This window comes from Camellia sinensis, chromosome 13 (genome assembly GCF_055761805.1).
Source record: "Camellia sinensis isolate YWXY chromosome 13, ASM5576180v1, whole genome shotgun sequence".
Taxonomy (NCBI): domain Eukaryota; kingdom Viridiplantae; phylum Streptophyta; class Magnoliopsida; order Ericales; family Theaceae; genus Camellia; species Camellia sinensis.
The window spans coordinates 116,187,088-116,211,994 of NC_138973.1; the positions used below are offsets into that span (position 1 = coordinate 116,187,088).

The 24,907-nt window shown below is 41.5% G+C and overlaps 1 protein-coding gene across 1 annotated transcript in view; it reads left to right on the top strand.

Annotated features, from left to right (window-relative positions):
* Positions 1-24,907, top strand: part of LOC114313043 (receptor-like protein 6) — a 253,586-nt gene that overhangs the window by 159,314 nt on the left and 69,365 nt on the right. The gene's annotated exons all lie outside the window — the stretch shown is intronic.

The window sequence follows — 24,907 nt, forward strand, 5'->3', positions numbered from 1 at the left end:
TTGACAACATAATGAAACTTTTTATCTTTTTATATTTTTTAATGAAGAAAATAAAAAGTATAATTAACATTAGTACACTCAAAATACAAAAATACAAACTCAAGACTTTTAGAACAATTATAATCAAAGAGATTTATATAAAATATAAAATAACCCTAACCAAAACCCAAAAAAAAACAAAAAAACACACAAAAAAACAAACAAACAAACAAACAATAAAAACTTTTTTTTTTTTATAAAGGAAAGCGTTCGTCGGCATGTAGACGGCTCAGAAGTAGTCCATGGTCCCGGCGAGCTCTTCTCTGTAAGCAATCAGAACAACTGAGTTTGGGTCGTCGTCTTGGCGGACAAAAGTCACATTGGACCACTCTGGCCTCCAGCTCAGGGGGACTCTATGGTCTTCTTAGACTAAGTCCATATCTGAGTCCAATCAGGTAAGCAATCAACGGTTCAGTGCTCAAATATTTAAAGGAAAAAAAATTATAGTACTCAATCCATGTGCTACATACTAATAATATTAGGGTGTGTTTGTTTGGACGGACTGAATAAGGGGCATTGAAATCTATCGGACTATTAGTTCTGGGATACATTGTCCTCGGGTTATTTGGTTGGACTAAATTTGTATCACATGTTTGTTTAGTCATGGGATTAAATGTCAGTAAAGGATTATTTGGTTGGATAAAATATGAATCATATGTTTGTTTGGGATATTATGGAGAATGATAGATGTTCAAATGACTATTTTACCCTTTTTAATTATTTATTAAGTAATAGCAATATTAAACATATCTTTAACATTTTAATTATTTTTAACTAGATTAAATAATATTTTATTTTTTACACAATTAAATAAATTTATTTTTTAAAAATTGAATAAATAAAATATCAATAAAAATATATGTTATTTTTTAATTAAAATTTTAAATAAATTTATTTTAAAAAATAATAATAATGAAATTAAATAAAACATCTATTAAAATTTAAATAATGAAATTAAATAAAACATAAACAAAATTTTAAAATAAAACATCAATAAAATATCTATAAAAAATTATTTTAAAAAATTAAATAAATAAAACATCAATAAAAATTAAATAAAATTATTTTATTTTTAAATTGAGACATTTAAATTTTATTGAATTTTGCTAAATACAATACATAATTAAATAGTAGAGGGTTAAAATGGTCAATCTCATACCCCCCTTATCCCTCCATTTGTGTCCACCCCCTCCCCCCTCCATGGAACACAATAGTCTAATAAATTTGGGACTACTAATAGTTTGGTGCCCAAATTTTGAACCAAACAACCTTCCCCCCACATGGAACACAATAGTCCAATAGATTTGAGACTACTAATAGTCTGGTGCCCAAATTTTGAACCAAACAACGGACTATTAGTCTATCCGGACTAATAGTCCAATCCCACCCCTCAATCCCTCGAAACAAACACCACCTCCCTTAAGGGTAAACTACCGATAGGTCTTAATAGTAAAACTTAATTACCATAAAGTCCTATTGCAAATTAAGTTATAATAAAATCGTCGCTAAAAATAATTTTTTAAAGCGATATTTTTGCATGTTGCTAAAAATTGACAATTAGTGACTTTTTTTTTGTCAAGATTTTTATAAATTGTCCCTAAAACTTACAATTAGTAACAATTTTTTTGTGACGAATTTTTTAAACTGTCACTAAAAGTTGAAAATTAATGATTTTTTTTTATGACGATTCTTTTAAACTGCCACTAAAACTTATAATTAGTAACATTTTTGTGACAAATTTCATATTTACTCTGAAAATTAACAATTAGTGACGTTTTTTAATAGTGTTTGTTGAAAAATATCATTAATTATCATAGGACCTATTGAATAATAAGTCTACCTATTATGACCTCCACGTAAGTCATCCTAATATTAATGCAAATATTTTTTTTTAAGATGGAGGTAACCTGCAAATTTGAGTGGAAAAAATAAGCATGAGCTAAATAGGGGAAAATTCAGAAACTTTTCAAAGGTATGAATTGAAAAATTGTAATTTCTGCGAAGACGTGTAGGCTTGTAGGGAACGTGGGTTATTTCTTTATTTTTCTTTTAAATTCTTCTTTAGTGTATCAAAATTGAGTATTGGGCAGTTGATTAGGAAACATTTAAGAAAGAAACGTGGCAAATGTAATATAATAGAATATAATATAATATATTAGGGTGTGAGCCGGTTGCTTAACATATAAATTTTAATTTTAAATTCATATCATATTTTTTTTTTTTTATTTTAGTGATGAAAATATTCTTTAATAAGTGAAGTGAACAGTCTTAGGTTCAAGTCTTGTATTTCTTTTTTTTTAATTATTATATTTTTTTTTTTGTATAGATAAATTGACACTTAACACAAGAAGAGAAGGTGATTTAATAAAAGAGGGGAAAGAAATTCATAAACAAGTGAGGTCTAGATTTTTAATAATAGTATATAGATAGATATAGATAATATTTGTTATGTGAATATAAGTCTAAAGTAATAAAAGAGAGAAATACATAAATATCATTTCAGTTCATAAATGTTTGGGACTCCCACAAAGGAGAACCTCTACGACCCCCACTAATATATTGACTATTAATGTGTTTAAATTTTTTTGAGAGATTATATTTGACAATGACATAAATGATTCAAATCATTTTAAAAATTATGGAGATGGTATTTTATGAGTGTCTTTATCATTACTGCATTTCGGTTCCCTATATACTCCTTGTTCAGAGATCATTTCGGTACCCAGAAAGAGCAGGGCAATAAGATGTGGTATACCCCTAGTTGAATGGGCTGAATTAATTAGCAAGTCCAAGCCTAAGCCCCCAATCTGACATGGATGGATTGTAGGGCTGGCCTGTCAAGCTCATTTATATAATAAAAGCCCAACACTTTTTTTTAAAAGGAAATTGATTGAAAAATCTTATTAGGAAGATTTGTGTACTAATAACTCCTATTTACTTTTAATCGTTATTACAAAATTTTATTTTTCAGTTTTTTAGCATCTTTTTCTTAAAAAAGTGTTACTAATTATTAGTTTTAACAAAAGTTGAAAAAATTATCATAGAAAATCGTTGCCAATTGTCATTTTTTAACAATAAATTTAAAAAATGGTCCCAAAAAAAAAAGTCACTAACATTTGTGAAACTTTTTAATCTATACAAACACGTGCACATGTCCTTGTAAGAAGACTTGTGAGTAATTACCTTTTTTTTAAAAGCAAACCAACACTCATTACCATACCCATCTCTTCTTATGCTAGAATTAGGATTGTGTTCAGACGGGTTGAATATTTGTCCAAGTCTAATTCGAGTTTTGGTGAGAGTTGTCTAACCCTCCCAAGACAATATAATATGGCAAATTATACCGATAGATTTTATATTTTATCATTTGTGTTATTTTGGTCCCTACATTATTAATTGGCTCAATTTTAATCATTAATTTTAAATTTTTTTTAATTTGATATAATTAATAATATCGTTAGTGTTTTTTTTTAAAAAAAAATTATCACTAAATTTGTTGAGATTAACTAACTGAATTGAGTAATTTTATAGTTTTACACTTAAAATATGACACGCAACACTTTTGTATGTATTTTCCATAAAAAAAAATATGCGAAAAGTTGTAATCAATTGGACCAAATTGAGATAAATTATAAATTTAGTCAAAATCGAGCTAATTAAAAATACGATGACTAAAATTATACAAGGAGTAAGATATAAGGACCACCGTTGTAATTTTTCCAAATAAATTTTTTTATTTGTTTTTATTTTTACATGTGTTTGATTAATATAGATAATTATTCTTGGGTACTCTTACATGTATTATTATACAAGAACAATGAATATTCACTTCAAACCAAAAATTCTTTTTCACATTTTGTTGCCTCTTCATTTTTTTTTTTTCGTTTTTGTTTTTTTTTTTGTTTTTTTTTTTTTGGGGGGGGGGGGGGTGTGTGTGATTAAGTCAGAAAAAAACCTCTTCATCTTTTGATGAGCTCCATTTGTTATTGTTGTCTCTTTGCTCAGAAAATTATTTGGGATGAAGGATAGGTTCAATTCGTATGAGTATACAATTATTGTTTTTTATTAAAAATTTTCATTTAATTGATGACCCAAGGAGTTTGAGAATGATCTACAGACTTGAGGAACAACTGTAGATGTTTTTAGATGGTCAGCAAATAGCTAGAGATTAATATGTCAATCGAATGTTTAAGATAAAAGTAGACTCGATAAAAAAAGATAAAATGTTGGTTGGTTGGTTTTGCCAAAATGACATTTATACTATTGTAATAATATTGTTATAATTTGATATTTTAGCACTGTAATATGTCAAATTATAATTTTGCCATTGTCAAAATGACAATTATCGTTGGAGATGCTTTTATAAGGTTAAAAAAAATGTATTTAAAATAATTTTTAATTAAATAAATAGATTTGAAAGAAAAAATAATTAATTGATATATATAATACGAGGGTTGAATTTGTTGACTTAGTGACTTTTTTATCCAAAAAAATAAATAAATAAATAAATCTCTTACAAAACGGGATGTTGGTATAGGTGGAACCACAATTCAATCCGATGTAATCTGAACTGTTTCAAGTATGTTTGATTTTGGCTTTTTGTTAGTTGGTTGGGTTTTAAATTCAAAAATCTAAAACAAATTAATATTGATTCAATAAAACCAATTAATATTGATTCAGTTTTAGATTCTACCCCGATCCAATCTAAAGTCATACACACTCCTAGTTGATATAATTAAGTCATGTGTAGTGGTTTAGGAATCTCATGTTAAAAATATCAACTAAAAAATTAAAGGTAAGATCAAATTTTTTATTCACAAATAATGTAATTTTTTTAGCAACTTTTTAAATACATTAATTTTCTTATCTCTTAAAATTTTCAAAAAATTACAACTAAAAAAAATGGGGGGTGAAATTATACTCCCTTATGGTTTGGCTCATGTGCAGATTATCCTCATCTCATTTGCAAATAATCACATAGCTCCCTTATGATTTGTGAATTAAAATACATTGTTAGACATTCCCTTCAATTTAATAGTAAGTGGGAAACATTATTTGATATAAGAAGATTATATGCTCATTTTTAAATTTTAAGGAAATGTCACATATAAAATAAAGTATAAAGAGTTAAAGTGTATTTTGCCCCCCAAATAAATTACTAAAATATCCGTAGTTTACAAACTTAGGCTATCTATATATAGGAGTATCTAATGTCAATGTAGTTTAAGGGGTGGTAAATATAGGTAATCCTTAAGTTGGTGTCCGCAAGTATTAAGCACTACTAACCACTTTATCAGTTACTAACCGGAAGACACATGGTACCTCCTCCGCGTGCGTTTTAAATACTTATACCAACTTAACTAATACCAAACTACACTCCCTATCTAGACTTACTAACTTATTTACCCCAAAACAATTAAGTTTGTAAACTCGATTTAATTATGTTTGTCGTAAATATAAAAATTTTATATTTAATTTTTAATTCTAAATTTAAAATTTTTAAATAAAAATTGTGCATAGTAGGAGATTGAAAACTAGTACTGGTCATCTGGTCAAATTAAACTACAAGTACCAAATTTTATGAAATGAATACATACAAATGAAGAAATAAATTATGATTCCACTACTCCAATCACAAGTTATTTATTACAGAAACATCAACAATTTACATTATCAAAAGAAAAATTAATTATGAAATGATGGTCAATTTTTTATTTTTTTTTATCTGACAGGATGGATTAATGTTAGTTTTTTGAAGCATAAATGTAGAATATGTTAGCAGGTACCATTTCAAATGTTATGATAGAACTATTATATATAATTGAATTTTTTGAGGTACCATATGAAGACGTCAACAGAATTCAAACCATATATGTTGCATGAATTTATTCCAAAATGGGAATGCCATGGCACCCCTTGGTGCAAACATATAATTCTGCCCCCAACTATAGCTAAATTTTTGCAATCTTTTCGTCTAAATCTTTTATGATGGAACTCACATATAATACGTATTGGATAAATGACACCGATAAACTCACATATAATACGTATTGGATAAATGACACCGATAGCCTTTACGCTTTGGTTCTTGTGCTATTTTTATTCTCGTAATTATAATTTATTTAATTTTACTTTTGGACTTTTGACTTTGTTTTAATTTAGTTTAATTGATTAAAATTATTAGCATTTTTCAAAAATGAGCACATAAATATGTTTTTAGGGACAAATTTATAATCATGATCAACTCAATAAATTAACCTTAACCAATTCAGTAATAATTTTTTGTTAAAATTCCTAACGACACTATCAATTAGATCAAAGTGACACAAAATATAAAATCAAGAATCAAAACTAAATCAATTGAAAGTGTAGAAAACAAATGACACATGAGTCAAAGTATAAAGAGTACTGGTATAATTTGCTCTTTAGTATTATGGGGAAAAAATTAGCATTGACATAACATTACAAATACAACATTTTATCATTATTTATTACTAAAATATAACAATAACTAATCATTAAACTACTAAATTTTTTATCAAATTTCTCATATAAGTGTGAAACCCAGACAAATCATATATGTGTGTGTGGATCCCACATCATGTAAAAAGTTTGGTAGAAAATTTGATAATTTATTTGGACTCCCTAACATAACTGTTATGTTATATTTCAACTGTATGCCTATTCAATAATAGGGAGTAAAATACTTACCTCACACACACACACAGAAAAATGAATAAATTACAAAACACAATTAAAAGTTACACACGATCATGTGATATTTTGAACGGACGTGAAAATTTTTCCAGTTGGATGGTCCAAGGATTGTGAGGCGAATATGCGTATTGGAATTTAGGATCGTGGAAGGAATATCAAACCTATACAACTTTTACTATTCAAAACCGGGTTTTGTCTCCGTTCAAAGCAATCCTCCCATTCCACAAAAATACAGATGAGACGCCTATACTGACTAATTTTTTAGCAGCCCAAAAAACAAACGAAAGAAAAAGAAAAAAGATCGACACCTCCAGAGATCGATAACGTTGCTTGCCGTTCTAGTTTAGCATATATATAACTCCAAAACCAGACATCTATTTCTCTTCATTATTTGCCTGTCTGTCTATTTACGCTTGCAAATGGAAAGAAGGAAAAAAAACGTGTAGATTTTTTGTGTTGTGAAACCCAACATGAACACAGCTTTCCCTAAAATATCTCCCACCATATTAGCCTCCTTGACAAAATGTTAAACAACTTTAAGTCTCGTTATTTATTTATTTATGTTGGGTGACTGAATAATCATAATCTAACATCACGCATAGCTAGAACCTTAATAACTATTAAAAAGAAAAAAGTATGCATAATGAAAACAAATAAATAACTCACTATCCATAATAAGAGAAAAATAATTCATGTTTGCCTTTGACATGAACTATTTTTCCAACTACCCTATTAATAGTTTACAATAATGTTCAACTGAGTATGGACACAATTACTTCACTACAAAAAAATAAAATTTTAGAGATTAAAATTTAAGGACAAAATTATTTTTTAGGGATTAAATATTTTTGTTACGAAAAGTGTCGTTATTATATTTTTAGTAACAAAAATTAGACATTAGTGATGAATTATTATCCTTTTAGGATCCAATTTTTTGTTTCAAAAAATAAACCATTTTGAGACCAAATTATTGTCCCTCAAAGTTTATTTATTAGTAATATTTTCAAAATTTTGTCGCTAAAAGCCTTGTTTTTTATTTTTCGATGCGACTTTTTAACGACTATCCTTACGATGATAGAAATTGATCTTTAAATGTCTTTTGTAACAAAATTTTTACTTTTAGAGACTATAAAATTTAGTTTCTGAAACTCTTGTATGTTGTAGTGGTTGTAGCAAAAAAAACCTTAAGAATTTTGTATTAGGGTCACCACAAATGTCATAACAAAATCATTTTCAATCATAACCAAATATCACATAAGATATAAATAAAGACATTTTAGGTCATAACTAAAATAATGTCATAATCAATATCACAATTAATTATACCACAATATCATAATCAAATATCACAAATTTGTAATTGTGACCTATAATACACTTCTCCTTTTGAGGTGCATATCAGAAAATTTCTATGTGTTACACCTCATTTCGTATTTAAAAACAATTTTCATCGTAATTTTCATATACGTTCAAAAGTCTTTTTTAAAAAGATGAAGAAAAATTATTAAGAACTTTTTCTAAAGTCTTTTCCTTTATCTCCTACTAAATTAATTATTACGATTAACCCAGTTGTCAATATTCAAGTACTAAAGTTCTCTCGTGCTTTAGGCTCTCTCTAGCACGTAGGGATTGTTTTCTTGCCTAACTGCAAGGTGTTTCTCTTCTTCGTAAGAGGATTTTTCTTTTTCTTTTTCTTTTTGAGTGCTTGAAATCACAAGGCGTGTTGTTTTTTTGTCTTCTAATGGAGTTTTCTGTGGAAGAGTTGACACGAAAGTTAAAACTAACCGATGAAGAGGAAGTATTGGTTGTATTGGAAGTGGCTGAAACTCGGGGCTACGGCGGCAAAGTCTGGTCTGTGTCTGCTTAGGAAGGTCTTGGTTAAGCAGGCGGTTAATGTGAAAGCTATGGAGGGTTGTCCTTGCCTCAGTGTGGAGGTTGTTGAAAGGTTTAGGCGTCTTTTGGTAACACTAATGCTGTTTGGTAACACTTACGTTTTCTGTTTTCTGTTTATATTTATAAAAATTTAAAAAACTCAAATAAAAACTTGTTTGGTAAAATTTTTGATTTATAAATCAGTGGCCTCAGTTTATAAATTTAGCCAAAAAATGAAAACACAAAAAATGTGTTTCCATTTTGAGTTTTCAGTTTTTTTTTTTTTTTATACCACCCAACACTAGCCACCACCCGCCACCATTTTCCACCACCTCCCACCCCCCACCACCACCTGCCACCACCACTCACCACCCACCTGCCACCACCACCCACCACCCACCACCCGCCACTACCATCCACCGCCCGCCGCCACCACCACCCACCACCTACTTGCCATCACCACCCACTACCCACCTGTCACCACCATCCACCACCTGCCATCACTAGCCACCCACTACCACCAGCCACCTGTCACCCACTCACCCGCCACCACCACCACCCGCCACCCGCCACCACCACCACCACTACTATCACCCACCGTCACCTACCTACCACCACTACTCACCACCACCCACTCGCTACCACCTACCACCCGCCACCGTCACCCACATACCCACCCACCACCACCACCACCACCACCACCCGCCATCCACCACCCACTTGCCACCACCACCCACCACCCGTCGCCGCCACCACCACCACTACCCAGTCGCTACCACCCACCACCCGCCACCGTCACCCACCCAACCACCATCACCACCCACCACCTACCCGCCACCACCCACCACCACCTGTCATCCGCCACCAACCAGCCACCACCACCCGCCACCACCACCACCACCACTACCACCACCACCCACCACCCGCCACCGTCACCCACTACCACCATCTGCCACCTACCCGCCACCACCACCCACCTGCCACCACCACCCGCCACCGCCACCGCCACCGCTACCATCCACCACCCGCCACCGTCACCCACCCACCTGCCACCGTCACCCACCACCCGTCGTCACCACTTTCCACCACCGCCTTTCGCCGCCACTTGCCACCACTTGCCATTTTTCACTCTTTTTATATTTTTAAAATTTTTAAACATTTTGTCAATTACCAAACGCGTTTGTGGTTTATGTTTTTCTAAAAATAAACAAAAAATAAACAAAAACCAGTTTATAAAATTTTTGTAAATATAAACTGAAAACGTAAACGTTACCAAACACACCCACGTTTTCAGTTTTTAATTTATATTTATAAAAATTTTAAAAACTCAAATAAAAACTTGTTTGGTAAATTTTTTATTTATAAATCAGTGGTCTCAGTTTATAAATTTGGTCAAAAAATGTAAATTAAAAAAATGTGTTTCCGTTTTCAGTTTTTAGTTTTTTTTCTTTTACCACCCAACACTAGCCACCATCCGCCACCATTTTCCACCACCGTCTTCTGCTACCACCACTCAACCCCCACCACCACCTACCACCACCACTCACCACCCACCTGCCACCACCACCCACCACCACTCACCTGCCACCCACTCGCTACCACCCCCCACCACTGCCACCACCACCACCCACCACCCACCACCCACCACCCAACACCACCACCATCCACCCACCCGCCACCACCACCCACCTGCCACCCACCTGCCACCACCACCCGCCACTACCATCCATTCGCCTGCCACCACCCACCACCCGCCACCTACCAGCCATCACCCACCCGCCACCACCATCCACCACCCGCCACCACCACCCACCACCACCCACCTATAGACATCCCCGAACGCCCCAGGAGGGATGAGTCCCGTTCTGTTCATTTGGGGTTCACTACAGTTCGGATTCTCAAATTGTCACGGTTCTAAATATGAACCAAAGAGTCCAAATCCGACAAATCGTTTTGAGAAAACAGATTTTGAAAGAAGTGCCAAACATGGACTGCTTTGCCAGATACAGAGTCGCCACCTAAATGTTTTATTTTGGAAAAATTTAGGAAACCCTGACTTGTTTGCCTAAGGCCACGTGTCCGTCATCACCAAAGTTGTCTCGGCTCGGGAACTTGGGTACGATTGGGGAAGGCCACTTCGTGAGCACCCCCGCTCGCCCGATCAAAGATCGGCCTCTACTAACCATGATATCTATTGTTGAAAACATTATGAGTTCTTATTCTGGTTATTAGCCTAGATTTACTATGTGATGCGCACAGCATACAAGTATAGACTGAATCGCCTGAATTGGAACAAAACATTTCATGTTTGTTTGTTTGAAAATGGTTTGATGGTACTACTCGCAAGTAGGCTAAGACGTGGATTTGCCACCCTCGGGTGGGCTCAGAAAAACATGATTTTGCCACTATCTAGTGGGCTTAAAACACACATTTGATGAATTGTTCCAATTCAAATAACCCAACATTCACCCACAAGCATTCAGGCAGTTATATCACATAAGCATATAGCCTCATGGTAAGCATACTATTCATGGCAGTCACTCACACGCATGCAAGGATGCTAAAGCATAAAACTTACCGAGTACTCCAAGCCAAAACAGAAGCTAATTAGAAATCCATGCATGATCCTAATTATACGGAAATGCCTAATGCAACACATGCAAAAATGCAACTATAGCAGGCTCGGCTATTCTAAACATGGCATATGAAATGCTACAGCTAACATGTATTCAACTTGGAATTGAAAATACAATGCAGCTAGTATGATGCGCCGAGCCCGGTGCATGCAAAACAGATGAATGAATGCAAACATGCTATCATACTGTATGCTAATTGAAACATGTCCTAATCTAACCATCATAAGCGGGTAAATAAAAGGGAGAAAGACGTGGGGTTGGAAGACATACATCACACACACGCACACTTATTACAACATTGCCCTCGCGTAGATGGTCCGAATAAATAATATACAGTCTCAAATGAATAATTACAGTCCAAATATGTACAAAACCCTAATTAATTAACAAATTAAATTAGGAAAGCAATAAATTGGCATGCAAGCCAGGGACTGCCTCAAATCTGCTCCGGATGATGAATGATGCATGCTCGGGTTGCCTTGTGCGGAGAATCCCTCGCGATGCCCCGGTTTGCCTCTGTTTGCAATTGTTCTTGGAACGCGTGCCAAGCTCCGGAGGGCTGTCGATTTCTGATTTGCTGCAACATAGAGCAACAAAGGGGCATGGCAAAGTATTTTCACATATGTATGCATGACTACTCTTCAAGGAGTGTAGTCCTCGGTCCTCGTGCCACCAATCACGCATATCGATACATGATGGTCGAGGAGTCGAATTGCATGACTCAATATGAAATGAATGCACATATAAACACAACAAAACCTAAACTCCATCATGGATAATTCAGAGTGTCGGTGACTGGGAATTGAGACACGTTCCGTCACTCGAAGTACGAAACGTCCCTCGTTTCCCGTGCTCGGGCTAACTCCTATCCTAAGCACAATGCAATATGCATGACATGTATGAATACAACTAATATACAACCTAGCATGCACAATGCTATGAGATGGCATACACAATGCACGATGTAACAAGGCATACGCAATGTTCTAACGTACAACCTAGCATACGCAATGCTATAAAATGAAATGGCATACTCAATGCACAATGGACTTACACCAACATGAGTGGACTTCAGCCACACTCACATTAGTATCCATTGGATGAAAATGAGACACTCGAGATGCGAGCACACGTGCATGCAAACCGAGGACTGAACCTAAGGCACAAATGCCACTCTAACAAAACATGGCAGGGCATGGAATATGGCATACAAGCATGCAAATTTTAGTACCGAAATATGATGCAAAACAGCCCCGAAACATGGCAATATGGTACCCGATGCATGAAATGAGACCCGAAACACAAAACTAGGCACACACAATGGCCTATAGCTATACAAAGCATGCATTATTTGAAAATGAAGTGTAAGGACAGAATCAAGGCAGTCCTAAAACATACATATTTCCAGTTTTAAGCAAGGCCAAAAAGTGAACACAAATAGGGCTAAGTTAGCATGCAAAAATGGCCCCGTAAGAGAGATAATGAAGCAAGTAGCATCTGCTGGCCCTAAATGGCCAAGAGCCCTTCAACAAAGTTGAAGAGGAGCTCAAAATGAAGCACTTTACAGTTTACAACAAGCCACGAAAACAAACACAAGTATGGCTAAACTATTGTGCAAGAAATGGGCCAAAAGGGAGACAAAGAAGCAAGTGATGGTTTCTGACCTCAAACAAAGGAGGGCCCTTCAAAAAAGTTTAAGAGGGGCCCAAAACATGGTATTTTACAGTTAGTAACCAAACCCAAAACAGTGCACATGCAAGCTTAAAATACTATGCAAAATAAGGCCTAAAAAGAGGTTTAAACACAAAGAGTAAAAAGGGAGCTTCAAAAAGTAAAAGTCCCTTGATAAAACATGAATAGGGGGTCAAAATAAGGCTATTTATAGTTCGGACCAGAGCCCAAAAATACAAGCACAAGGGGCTAACAAAACATGCAAAAATAAGGCCAAAAGAGGGATAAAGAGGCAAGTGACAAAAAGAAGCCTCAAACAGTGAAGAGCCCTTCAAAAATGTTGAATAAGGGCTCAAAATAAGCCATTTTACAGTTTATAACCAAGCTCAAAACAGTTTACAAATAGGCTTAAAATACTATGCAAGAAAGAGGCATACAAGAGAGGTAAAGAAGCAAGTGTAAAAAAGAAGTCTCAAACAGGGAGAGGCCCTTAAACAAACATGAAAAGGAGCTCAAAATAATGCTATTTTCAGTTAGGGTCGGAGCCCAAATATGCAAGCAAGAGGAGCTAATATATTGAGCAAAAATAGGGCCAAAGAGAGGGATAGAAGACTTACCCTTGAAGACCAATGCTTCAACAACTCTTAGACCAAGTTTGGGAGCCCTTGACCTCTGGAAATGGCCTTGAAGCTGCTGGAATGGAGTGTGAATTGGTTGGCTTGGAGATGGAGTAGAATGGATATAGGATTTGAGTGGTTTTGAGGGTTGAAGTGTAGAGAGAGAGAGATACAATGTAGGAGGCTTAAACCAAACTTTCTAACCCCTCAAATGGGAGCTGGAGTGCCTGGATATATAGGCAAAAGAGGGGGGGAAAAAAGGGGGGGAATGGAATTCAAATTTCCCCCCAAAAGTTGGCCCCCCCGGATACAAAATTTGGGGGGAAACAGAGGGCATTTTTGTAAAGTACCTGGAGAGAGGATCATGACCGGCCGGTTTCCTAGGGTTTAGGTGGCCGGTCGGCCTTCCCCATGGCCGGTCAGCCAAGGGTCAAAAGGGTCAATGAAGGTTAATGGCCGGCCATGCCAAAAAGAGGGCCTCTCATGTGTGCACAACACAACCATGTGGTCAAAAACTAGAGAGAATGAACCAGGAGAAAGAAAAAGGACACTTTTAGGAGGGGTTCAAAAGGGTCACACACAATTACTGGTCAACCATATGATATTGGTGGCCTCCCAGGTGTGTACAACACAAATATGTGGTTTGGGGCAAGAAAAAGTGGCCTTAGGGTGGTCAACATTGGCTTTCAAGTGGGAAAAACGGGCGATGGAGAGCAATGGAGGAATAAAACATGGTCGTCCGAACAATTGCTGGCCTCCCACCCTTCTACAACCTTCCTAACAATGAAACAGAGGTCCCTGCCAAAAATGAACTCAAACTGATGCAAAATGGAGGTTCGGGGGCCGAAACGCGCAGCTCGAGGCCCCGAAAACTAACTGTTAGGCACCGGAAGTGGTGTTCGACCACGAAGTTGGTTTTTCGGACCGCAGTGTCCTTCAAAAGGGAGTAAATAAGATGCATGCCAAAAACCGGAGCAAACGGAGGTGGTTAAGCGGTCCCGAACCGAGGCACACGGCCAACGGCTCCGAAAAATCGGAAACCGGACTCCAAACGGGCAAAATAGCCTACAACCACGAAACGTAGCCTACGGCCACTGAGAGATGATCTACGAGACCTCTCTCTCCCTTCTGAAAGAGAAATAGAGAAAACCGAGCCTGGTTCACGAACCGAGGCAAAGCACGCAAGAGCCCCGAAGTCCAGAGGCAAGGCTCGCAGCTGAAACTTTGAAACTTCTGAACGAGCACAATATGCATCATCGCCGAGCGCTCGATTGGTGACGTCTGAGTCTTAAGGTCGGTCAAAAATGGGGTGTCTACACCACCCGCCACCGCCACCTATCACCCACCACCACCACCACCATCACCAACCACCCACCCGCCGCCACCACCCACCACCCATCTGCCACCACCACCCACCACCCGCCACCGTCACCCACTCACCTACCACTACCACCACCCCCCACCTATCCACCACCACCGGCCATCCACCACCCACCTGCCACCACCATCCACCCACCCGTCACCGCTTTCCACCATCGTCTTCCGCCACCACCACCCACCCACCCGCCATTTGCCACTACTTTCCACGACCGTCTTCTACCACCATCACCCACCACCTACCACCATTTTTCACCACCATCTTCCGCCACCACCACCCGCTATCATTTTCCACCACCGTCTTCCGCCGCCACCACTCGTCACCACTTGTCATTTCTCACTCTTTTTTATATTTTAAAATTTTTTTAAACATTTTGTCTAAACCAAACGCGTTTGTAGTTTATGTTTTTCTAAAAATAAACAAAAACCAGTTTATAAATTTTTTGTAAATATAAACTGAAAACGTAAACGTTACCAAACAGGCCCTTAGTGATCACTGCGCTGGGAGAAAATCTATTCCTTTTTCAATTCTCTCATGCAGTGGACAAACGTAAAGTGATCATGAATGGCCTGTGGAGTTTTGACAAGCATTTGTTTCTATTCTGTGAGTTTGATGGTTCGCTGCAACCATCAGAGGTCAGTTTTACACATGCTTCCTTTTGGATACAAGTGTATAATCTTCCTCTGGCGAGTATGACTAAGGCGGTGGGCGTTATCATTGCTACTCGGATTGGTACTTTTGTGGATATGGACTATGGTGATGGCGATATCGTATAGGGAAAGTTCCTCCGGATTCAGGTATGGTTAGACGTTAACAAGCCTTTGCGAAGGGGTATTAAGATTGTACTGGAGGATCGGGAGCCAGTCTGGGTGGTGTTCAAGTATGAACGGTTACCAAACTTCTGTTACTTTTGTGAAAAGCTTGGGCATGGTAATAAGGAGTGTGAAGATAGATTGATAATCGATGGTTTAAATGCTAATGACGACCTCCTTTATGGACCTTGGCTCCGGGTTGCATTTCCAAAGTGGGGCGCCACCGTGGTGGATGGAGAAGACGCTGTTAGGAATGTACATAACATGAAGTCGTCTACGTAGCATGGCAATAAGCGATACATGCAGCAGGCGGTGCCGGAGGGACGTCGTTGCGAGAAGGTTCTACCAAATTCTAGTTTGGAGAAGATTGGGGACATTGAATTTGGTAAGAATATTTGCATGCCTATTAAGACCGTTTCTGATAAGGTAGGGATTGCGACATCAGCGGGTTTGTAAGATTCTAAGAGTTTAAAAGAATGTACAACTGGGCCTCTAGAGGAAGTTGGGTTTCTTGGTGGGCCTAAGGTGAATGGGGCTGAGATGGTTACCTTAATGAATATTGACTCCATGGGACAGATGGATATCTCGGGACCCATGTTAATGGGTCAACTTGAGTCTATGAGGCCAGTGGATGGACCAAATCTGGAGGTAGTTGGTCTGGCTGAGAATGATTTCAATCGATCAGCAGAACCTTTATAGGGTTTTCAGCTGTCACATCAGGAGATTGAAACTCTAGGGCCGAGCAAGGATAGTGAGAGCAAAGCATCTGTGGGTTATCTGGGGAGAAAATGGAAAAAACAAGCACGGATGGATACGGCTAACACAGGGGAGATGGCCTCGGCGAGTGGCAAACAAAAGGCTTTTGAAGATGTGACAGTGGGTGATCAGTGGGGGGGTTGTCAGGAGGACGCCCATTCGGGTAAACTGCTATACTAGATGAAAGGGAGATTTATGATCTGAAATTGGGCCGTGGTAACGGCCGGAGAGATTTGGAGTGAACACATTGGGTCGTGGAAGTTTTGGGCCTGTCTAGAGAGTGTTGCTCGATCGAGGCTAGGCACTAACAAGGCGGTGCTTCACGGCACAAGGACCGGTCAAGTGAGGGCTAAGCTGAGTTGTTCGTTGCCTCACTAGGCTCCACGGTTCGAGAGTTAGCTTTGTGGGAGCGCCAACGTCCAACCAGCATGAGCTGAGCCGAGCCGAGCTCGGCTCTGCCGGAATGTAGCCGAGCACGGTCGGTATTGAACATGGCCTGGAGTAGCTCGGTTATAGAGCGCTTGGGCTCAAGTGTGGAATGGCTGTTGGTAGCTGAGATAATGTTGACCGGCTGTCGAGCTCCCAGCAGAGTAGGCTGGCAGTTGGGATTAGGTGATGCTCAGCAAGATTTGTACTGATGGATGGGATAGCAGAGCCACGTGTCGAGAGATCACTCGCAGTAGATTTGAGGCGCAGAGGGTATATAAGCATGTCTGCGCCCCCCATACATGACAGATGAGCATTTGGTGAGACATACACTAAACACATTTCTCTCCCTTCTCTCTATCTATCCCCCGGTGTGTGTTCTAACTTGACCGTTGGAGGGGTTTTCCAGCCACACACCGCCTTTGTGTACGCAGGTGATCGGATAGAAGCGGAGCCTAGAAGAAGGGAGTACGGGCTTGCCTGAATATTTGCTCCTCGTACAATTGGCGCCGTCTGTGGGAACTTTGCAAATAAAACCTTGTCTTCCACGCTCATCTGATCGTTGTCCATGGAAAACAACGATGAGTTTCCGTTGTCCGCCATCGACGGAGTTACTCCGGAGTCAGGCAGACGGAGAGAGGGACACCCCACCATTACTCTGATGGGGGACCTGGAGACATTCCCAGGAGGACAGTCGGGAGACGCGCGGGATAAGCGCAGAAGAAGTCATGGTCATTCACGGAGTCCCAACAATCATCGGCGACGGAGAGAATCGCACGCCAAACGTCTAGAACACAAGCTAAGAGACCAGGACGCCGTCATCCGGCGAATGGCGGCGGAGATGGAGGAGCTGAAGCGGCATGTTAAGGGGAAGGGTGTAGCTGGAGTGGGAGACCACAGTGAGCGCACCCAACCTCGCCGTTCAGGCGGTCAGAGTCAGCGACGCACTCCGTCCATTTCTATTACCAGAAGTTACAAGGTGGGTGATTCCGACGTGCATGCAGAGAAGTCTAGCGCGCAAGATAACACTTACCAGCCCTCATGTCCAGTGACGACGTCGAGGTACTCTTACTCCGCTCATTCAGAGGATTTACGGGTGGTCTTAAAGGATCGGGCTCGCTGGCGAGAAGCTCAGAGGATACCGGCGTTCCAGCGGTTATCCTACGGGGTTCACACCAGCGAGGAGGTCTGAATGCCTCCACCTCGCCAAGCAGCGCCACTCCTAGTGGACTTAGATTTGGCAAGGTTAAGTGCCACCCCTTTCTCCTTGGAAATAGAAACAACACCTCTCCCATCGGGCTTCCACCAGCCGAAGTTCACATTGTACAACGGGAAGACCGATCCCTAGATGCATGTAAGTCATTTCCGACAGGTCATGGCTGGACATAGACGGAATGATGCTCTTATGTGCCTCATATTTCCATCAAGTTTGGGCGAACTGGGCTTGAAGTGGTTTGAAAGGCTGCCGGAGGGGAGTATTGAGAGGTGGCATCAGCTGGCCGAAGCCTTTGTCACGCGCTTCAAAACCAACACCAAAACACCAAAAGAAGTTGATCACCTACTAAGTGTTAAGATGGAACTGAGCGACTCATTGAAGGCGTACAACTCCAGATATTGGGAGACCTTCAACGAGATCTTGGATTGCCCGGTCAACCTTGCAATCACTCAATACAAGCGTGGTCTCCCGGTCAGACATAGACTGCGGGACTCGCTTACCATGCACCAACCGACGTCCATGGGCCAGCTCATGCAGCACATCAATGAGCAGATCCGAGTCGAGGATGATGCGTCAGCATCTACCGTGAAGGCAACTCCGGTAGCAACAGACAAGAAGACAGCAGGCAAAGTGCACGCAGTTGGACAAGAGTCCAACCGCTCAAGTGACCGAGCAGAGGAATCAAACCGTGGCTCGAATCGCAAAAATCGGGGTAGAGGATGTCGGAATGACCGAGATGACTACCCCCGAGATGACGTAGCGGAGGCAAACAGAAGGTTAAAGGCAAGGACTGGCATAACCACGGTCTTCAAGATTCCAATCTATCGCATACTTAGTGCAATCCGAGACGAGGAGTATGTCCGGTTTCCTGCTAAGTTGGGCGATGGACAAAAAGGCTACAATCTGCGGTATCATTGCACATTTCATCGGGAGTGAGGCCATCGGACTGAGGATTGTTTGCCTTTGAGGCAATACCTGGAAGAGCTAGTCGCGGCCGGGCACCTAGACCTTTACATTGATGGGGGCGTAAAGGCGAACCAGGCTCCGGTTAAGCCCAGGGGACAAGATGACCGAGATGCGCCACCACAAGGAGTTATTAATGTCATCCACGGCATAGTGGAACCGGAGCATGTTTGCAAACTCTGGGGTATGATCAAAAAGGCAGAACATATGAGGGAGGTTTTGTCGGTACAGCCTGCCATCAAGAGGTGGAAGACCGTAAGTTTCACCTCAAGGGATCTAGAGCGTATTCAGACGCCGCACAACGATGCCTTAATAGTAACACTCCGCGTCAAGGAATTCGATGTCAAACGGATCTTGATCGATCAGGGAAGCTCGGTCGAGATCATGTATTACGACACATTCAAGCAGCTCAAGCTCCGGGAGACAGACTTGGCTCCGGCAACTTCGCCACTGGTTGGTTTCAACTCACAACTGGAGTGGCCTTTGGGAAAGATTATCCTGCCGGTCAAAGCGGGATCCGTGGTCAAGCAAGTGGAGTTCTGGGTGTTGCAAGTTTCTTCTACTTACAATCTAATCCTTGGAAGGGGATGGCTTCACGCCATGCAAGACGTAGCGTCGACCTACCATCAGGTGATGAGATTTCCCTCGGCTATAGGGGCAATCAAGGAGATTTGGGGAGATTAGTCATGTCCAAACAATGCTTCGTGGCAGTGAATGGGAGCCGGGCTGCCAAAGGCTTCGTTCAAATGATAGAAGGACCGAAAGACCGGGGAGTTCTTGACGATGTGGGCACCAAGGCAGAGGACAAAGCTGTTGAGGAATTGGTGGAGGTACGAGTCGATATGGAACGGCCGGATAAGTTCTTCCTGCTCGGTTCCAGCCTCACGGCCCAAGAAAGGACCGAGATGATTGAGTTTTTGATGACCAACATCAAAGTCTTCGCATGGTGGCCTTACGATATGCCCGGACTCGATCCAAGTTTTATCTGCCATCACCTCAATGTCTTCCCCGAAGCAAAGCCAGTCATTCAGCGAACAAGGAGATCGGCGCTGCATCACGCCGAGGTAGTTGCAGAGGAAGTGAAAAACTTGCTTGAGGCACGAGCAATTCAGGAAGTGCACTACCCTCGGTGGATTTCCAACACAGTAGTGGTGCCCAAGAAGAATGGGAAGTGGCGAGTTTGTGTCGATTACAAGACAATCAACCGAGCTTGTCCGAAAGATAGCTTCCCTTTGCCCCATATTGACCAGCTTGTGGACTTGACGGCTGGGCATAATCGGCTCAGCTTCTTAGATGCTTATCGCGGCTACCACCAGATTGCCATGTATGGGCCCGACCGAGAGATTACTTCCTTCATGACTCCAAGGGGACTCTTCTGCTACCGAGTCATGCCTTTTGGTTTGAAGAACGCCGGGTCAACTTTTCAGAGGATGGTGACCAAGATGTTTGCATCTTTGCTTGGGTGGACAATGGAGTCCTACATTGATGATATGGTGGTTAAAAGCTAGCATGCAGGAGACCACTTATCCGACTTGGCCAAAATGTTTGCCATTCTCAAAAAACACAAGCTATGCCTGAATGCGTCTAAGTGTGCCTTTGGCGTGGGATCTGGAAAATTTTTGGGATTCCTAGTCACGAACCGAGGCATCGAAGCAGATCCCACTCAGATCAGTGTCGTTCAAGATTTGAAGCAGCCCAGCTCGACTAAGGACGTGCAGCATCTGGCCGGGATGGCCGCCGCGCTTAATCGATTTATAAGCCGGTCATCAGATCACTGCCGCCCTTTCTTTCAGGCATTGAAATCAAAGTTCTCGTGGGACGAAGATTGTGACCAGGCTTTGGCCGAGCTCAAGGAGTATCTGTCTTCTTCGCCACTGTTGGTTACACCAAAGCCAGGCGAGGAACTCTATCTTTACCTTGCCGTCTCACAGCATGCAGTCAGTGCAGTGCTTGTCCGAGCTGAAGGAATTAAGCACCTCCTAATCTTCTACGTCAGTAAGACCTTGCTACCGGCAGAGTCGAGATACTTGCTGTTGGAAAAGCTTGCGTTAGCATTGATGATGGCTTCAAGGAAGTTGGCGCACTATTTTCACGCCCATACCATCATCGTTTTGACCGAATTCCCCCTTAAGGCCTTGTTTGAACGGGCAGACTTCTCTGGCCGAATTCTCAAGTGGGCGGTCGAATTGGGTCAATTTGATGTTAAGTTCCAGCCGTGCACTGCTATAAAAGCCCAGACCTTGGCCGATTTCGTTGCGGAATTCTCACCTGGAACTCATCCGGTGTGCCCGGTCGACATGGCCATGGCAGATGATGAGGTGAACGCAAGCACGACCGAGACACAACAACTTGATAGAGTTGGCGACGCGGACTTTGCGCGCCCCTCTGGCACACCCTCAGTTTGTACAAATCCACCGCACGGTGATGCGATAATCGAATTGGGAATCACCGTCCAACCTGCTCTGTCTGGTACCGCATCACAAAGGGGGGAAGAAGTGGAAGCACTCAGCACAGAGCCTGCGGCCGGCATAATACCGCAACCTGGAGATTCGCCTACGGACTTGGGCATTGTAGATCAACTTACCGAGTCCGGTGCCGAATCACCAAGAGGGGAACAAGTGGAAGCACTCAGCACAGAGCCTGCGGCCGGCATAATACCGCAGCCTGGAGATTCGCCTACGGACTTGGGCATTGTAGATCAACTTGCCGAGTCCGGTGCCGAATCACCAGGGGGGGCTGAGGTGGAACCCGTCGGCACAGAACGTGCAGCCGAACAGCCGAACAACCGTGATCTCATCGACTTTCGAAACTCTCAGGACCCTTCAGAATGTTGGAAGCTCTTTGTGGGGGAGATGTGGAAACTTTTCGTTGATGGAGCGTCGAACCATCACGGTGCCGGGCTAGGTATCGTTCTTATCTCACCGGATAGCCTAACTATTGAACATTCTATCACCCTTGGCTTTCCAGCATCCAACAACGAGGCTGAGTACGAGGCACTTTTGGCCGGACTCAAGAGCGCCCTTCGGATGAAGGCTTCCGAGCTAATGGTGTACAGTGATTCCCAACTTGTGGTTAACCAAGTCGATGGGATTTATGAAGCAAAGGATGACAGAATGGCAAAGTGCCAAGCTCTGGTCAGGGAACACATTAAGCAATTTCAGGCAATCAGAGTTCAACAGATTGGCCGAGAAGAGAACAGCCGAGCTGATGAGCTGGCCGGCCTTGTTTCAATGGTTGATTGTACATCTCCAAACCCCCTGTTAATTGAATTCCTTCCACGACCAAGCATAGAGGAAGCCGGGCAGACGAATGTATTCTTGGCCGCACTAGGTCCTTCCTGGATGGACCCTATAATCTTGTTTCTTAGAGATCAGACTCTGCCAGCCAACAAGAAAGAAGCGCACAAAGTCCGGGTGAAATCAGAGCGGTTTTGGCTCTCTCCATCTGGAGCGTTGTATAAAAAGTCCTTCACCAGTCCTTATCTGAAGTGCGTGCACCCGAGTAGCGTGGAGGCCTTCTTGTAGGAAATTTACGAAAGCATCTGTGGCAGTCATGTAGGGGGTAGGTCCCTGGCCTATCGGGCTATTTCGCAGGGCTACTGGTGGCCGTGCATGCAAGCCGACGCACAAAAATATGTCTGCAAGTGTGAAAAGTGCCAGAAATTCGCCCATCAGATCCACCAGCCGGCCAAGGAACTTCTTCCCCTCACCAGTCCTTGGCCCTTTGCAATGTGGGGGCTTGATATAGTCGAGCCGCTACCAACAGCACCAGGCAACCGGAAGTTCTTCATCGCGGCCACGGATTACTTCACCAAATGGGTTGAAGCTGAGCCCTTAGCAACAATCAAAGAGAAAGACGTGAAGTGGTTTGTCTGGCAGAATGTGGTCACGCGGTTTAGCGTCCCCAAGATTTTGGTCTCTGATAATGGCACCCAGTTTGACGGTCGCCTATTCAGAGGATTTTGTGAAGATCTAAAGATTGAATTCTACAACTCTACTCCGGCTTACCCGCAGTCCACTGGTCAGGCCGAGGCATCAAACAAGACCATCCTGGATGGGTTGAAGAAACGACTGGAGAAGGCAAAGGGAAAATGAGCTAAGGAGCTACCCATCGTCCTTTGGGCATACCGAACGACCCCGCGGCGATCTACCGGGGAAACTCCATTTGCTTTGGCTTATGGCATGGAGGCGGTCATACCTTTGAAAATTGGCATGCCCACCCTAAGAAGTGAAAGTTTTGAGCCCGAACTGAACGCCGAGGCCATCGCCCTGGAACTAGACCTAGTGGAAGAGCGTCGGGAGAAGGCCCTCATCCACGTGGCAGCCTACCAACAAGTGCTCTCAAGGAAGTACAACAAAACGGTGCACCCCAAACCGTTCAAAGTAGGTGATTGGGTTTTGAGGAAAGTTATGGGCAACACCCTGATGCCAGGTGAAGGAAAACTAGGGGCAAATTGGAAAGGACCCTACAAAATAACCGGTCTGGCGGGCAAGGGGGCATACCACTTGGAGGATCTGGATGGTAGAGGAATACCCCGGCCATGGAATGTGGCCAACCTCAAACTGTATTATTTCTAGCTTTAGCTTTCTTTTTGTGCAAAGGAATTTTTTGGCTTACACTTCAGAATGTAATTCTTTTTGTCAATATATAGAAGTGTCCTCTTTGCTTTGGCATTTTGATTATTGTTCTGTTTTGAGTTTTCCAACCGAGATGATTTACTCCGGTAGGAAAAGTTGATGACTTGCTCCACTTAGGATTCCCAACCGAGATGATTCACTCCGGTTGGAAGAGTTGATGACTTGTTCAACTTTGTTGTTCCCAACCGAGATGATTTACTCCGGTTGGAAGGGTTGATGACCTGTTCAACTTAGGATTCCCAACCGAGATGTTTACGGCGGTTGGCAAAGTTTATGTTTTGCTCAACTTAGTATTCTCAACCGAGATGGTTCACTCCGGTTGAACGAGTTGGTGATTTGTTCAACTTTGTTGTTCCAACCGAGATGGTTATTCCAGTTGAAGAAGTTGATGTTTTGTTCAGCTTAGGTATTCTCAACCGAGATGGTTCACCCCGGTTGAGAGACTTGGTGATTTGTTCAACTTTGTTGTTCCAACCGAGATGGTTATTCTAGTTGAAGAAGTTCAATTCTGCTACTTATACCGTGATGTGAATTCCGATCAGGCCAGGTGGTTCAAACCGAGACGTTTTGCTGAAGATAGAGTTAGAGAAAACCGTGCAAACACTTGATGAAATTAAAGCTTTTCATTGATAAAAAGTTAATACAAAAGGTGGGAACTTAGCCCGGTTATATTTGCAGACAAAGAAAAAAGAAAACTAAGCTAAGGGGGAGAGGTCTGGGAATTCCTCATCCGCTTCCAGGTTGACCGTTGCTGTCTGGTCCTGGACACCAGTTCCAGTCTGGCTGGGCTGCTCCTGCTCGGTTTGGACATCTCCCTCAGTGTCTGCATCGGCTTCTTCGAGTCCTTTCTCGGCCTCAGCCTGTAGCGCGCTGAAGACGTCATTGGCGTATGGAATGAGGTAGGTCGGTAAGAAGACAGCCAGTGGAGAGGCAAACACGTCAGTGTCAGGACCTTGACCGAGCTGTTGACAGGCAGCCTTCCATCCAACTTTGAAATATATGTCCTGGGTAGCGAAGACTTGTTTTTTATAGTTGTCTTTCGCCTCTTTGAAGCCGGCATTATTGGCGTCTTCACAATCCTTCTCCCTGGACTTCTTGAGCGCGTCCAGCTCGGCCTGGAGCTCGTCCCTCTTTTTCTCAGCTTCGTCGAGTTGGCCGAGCAACCGG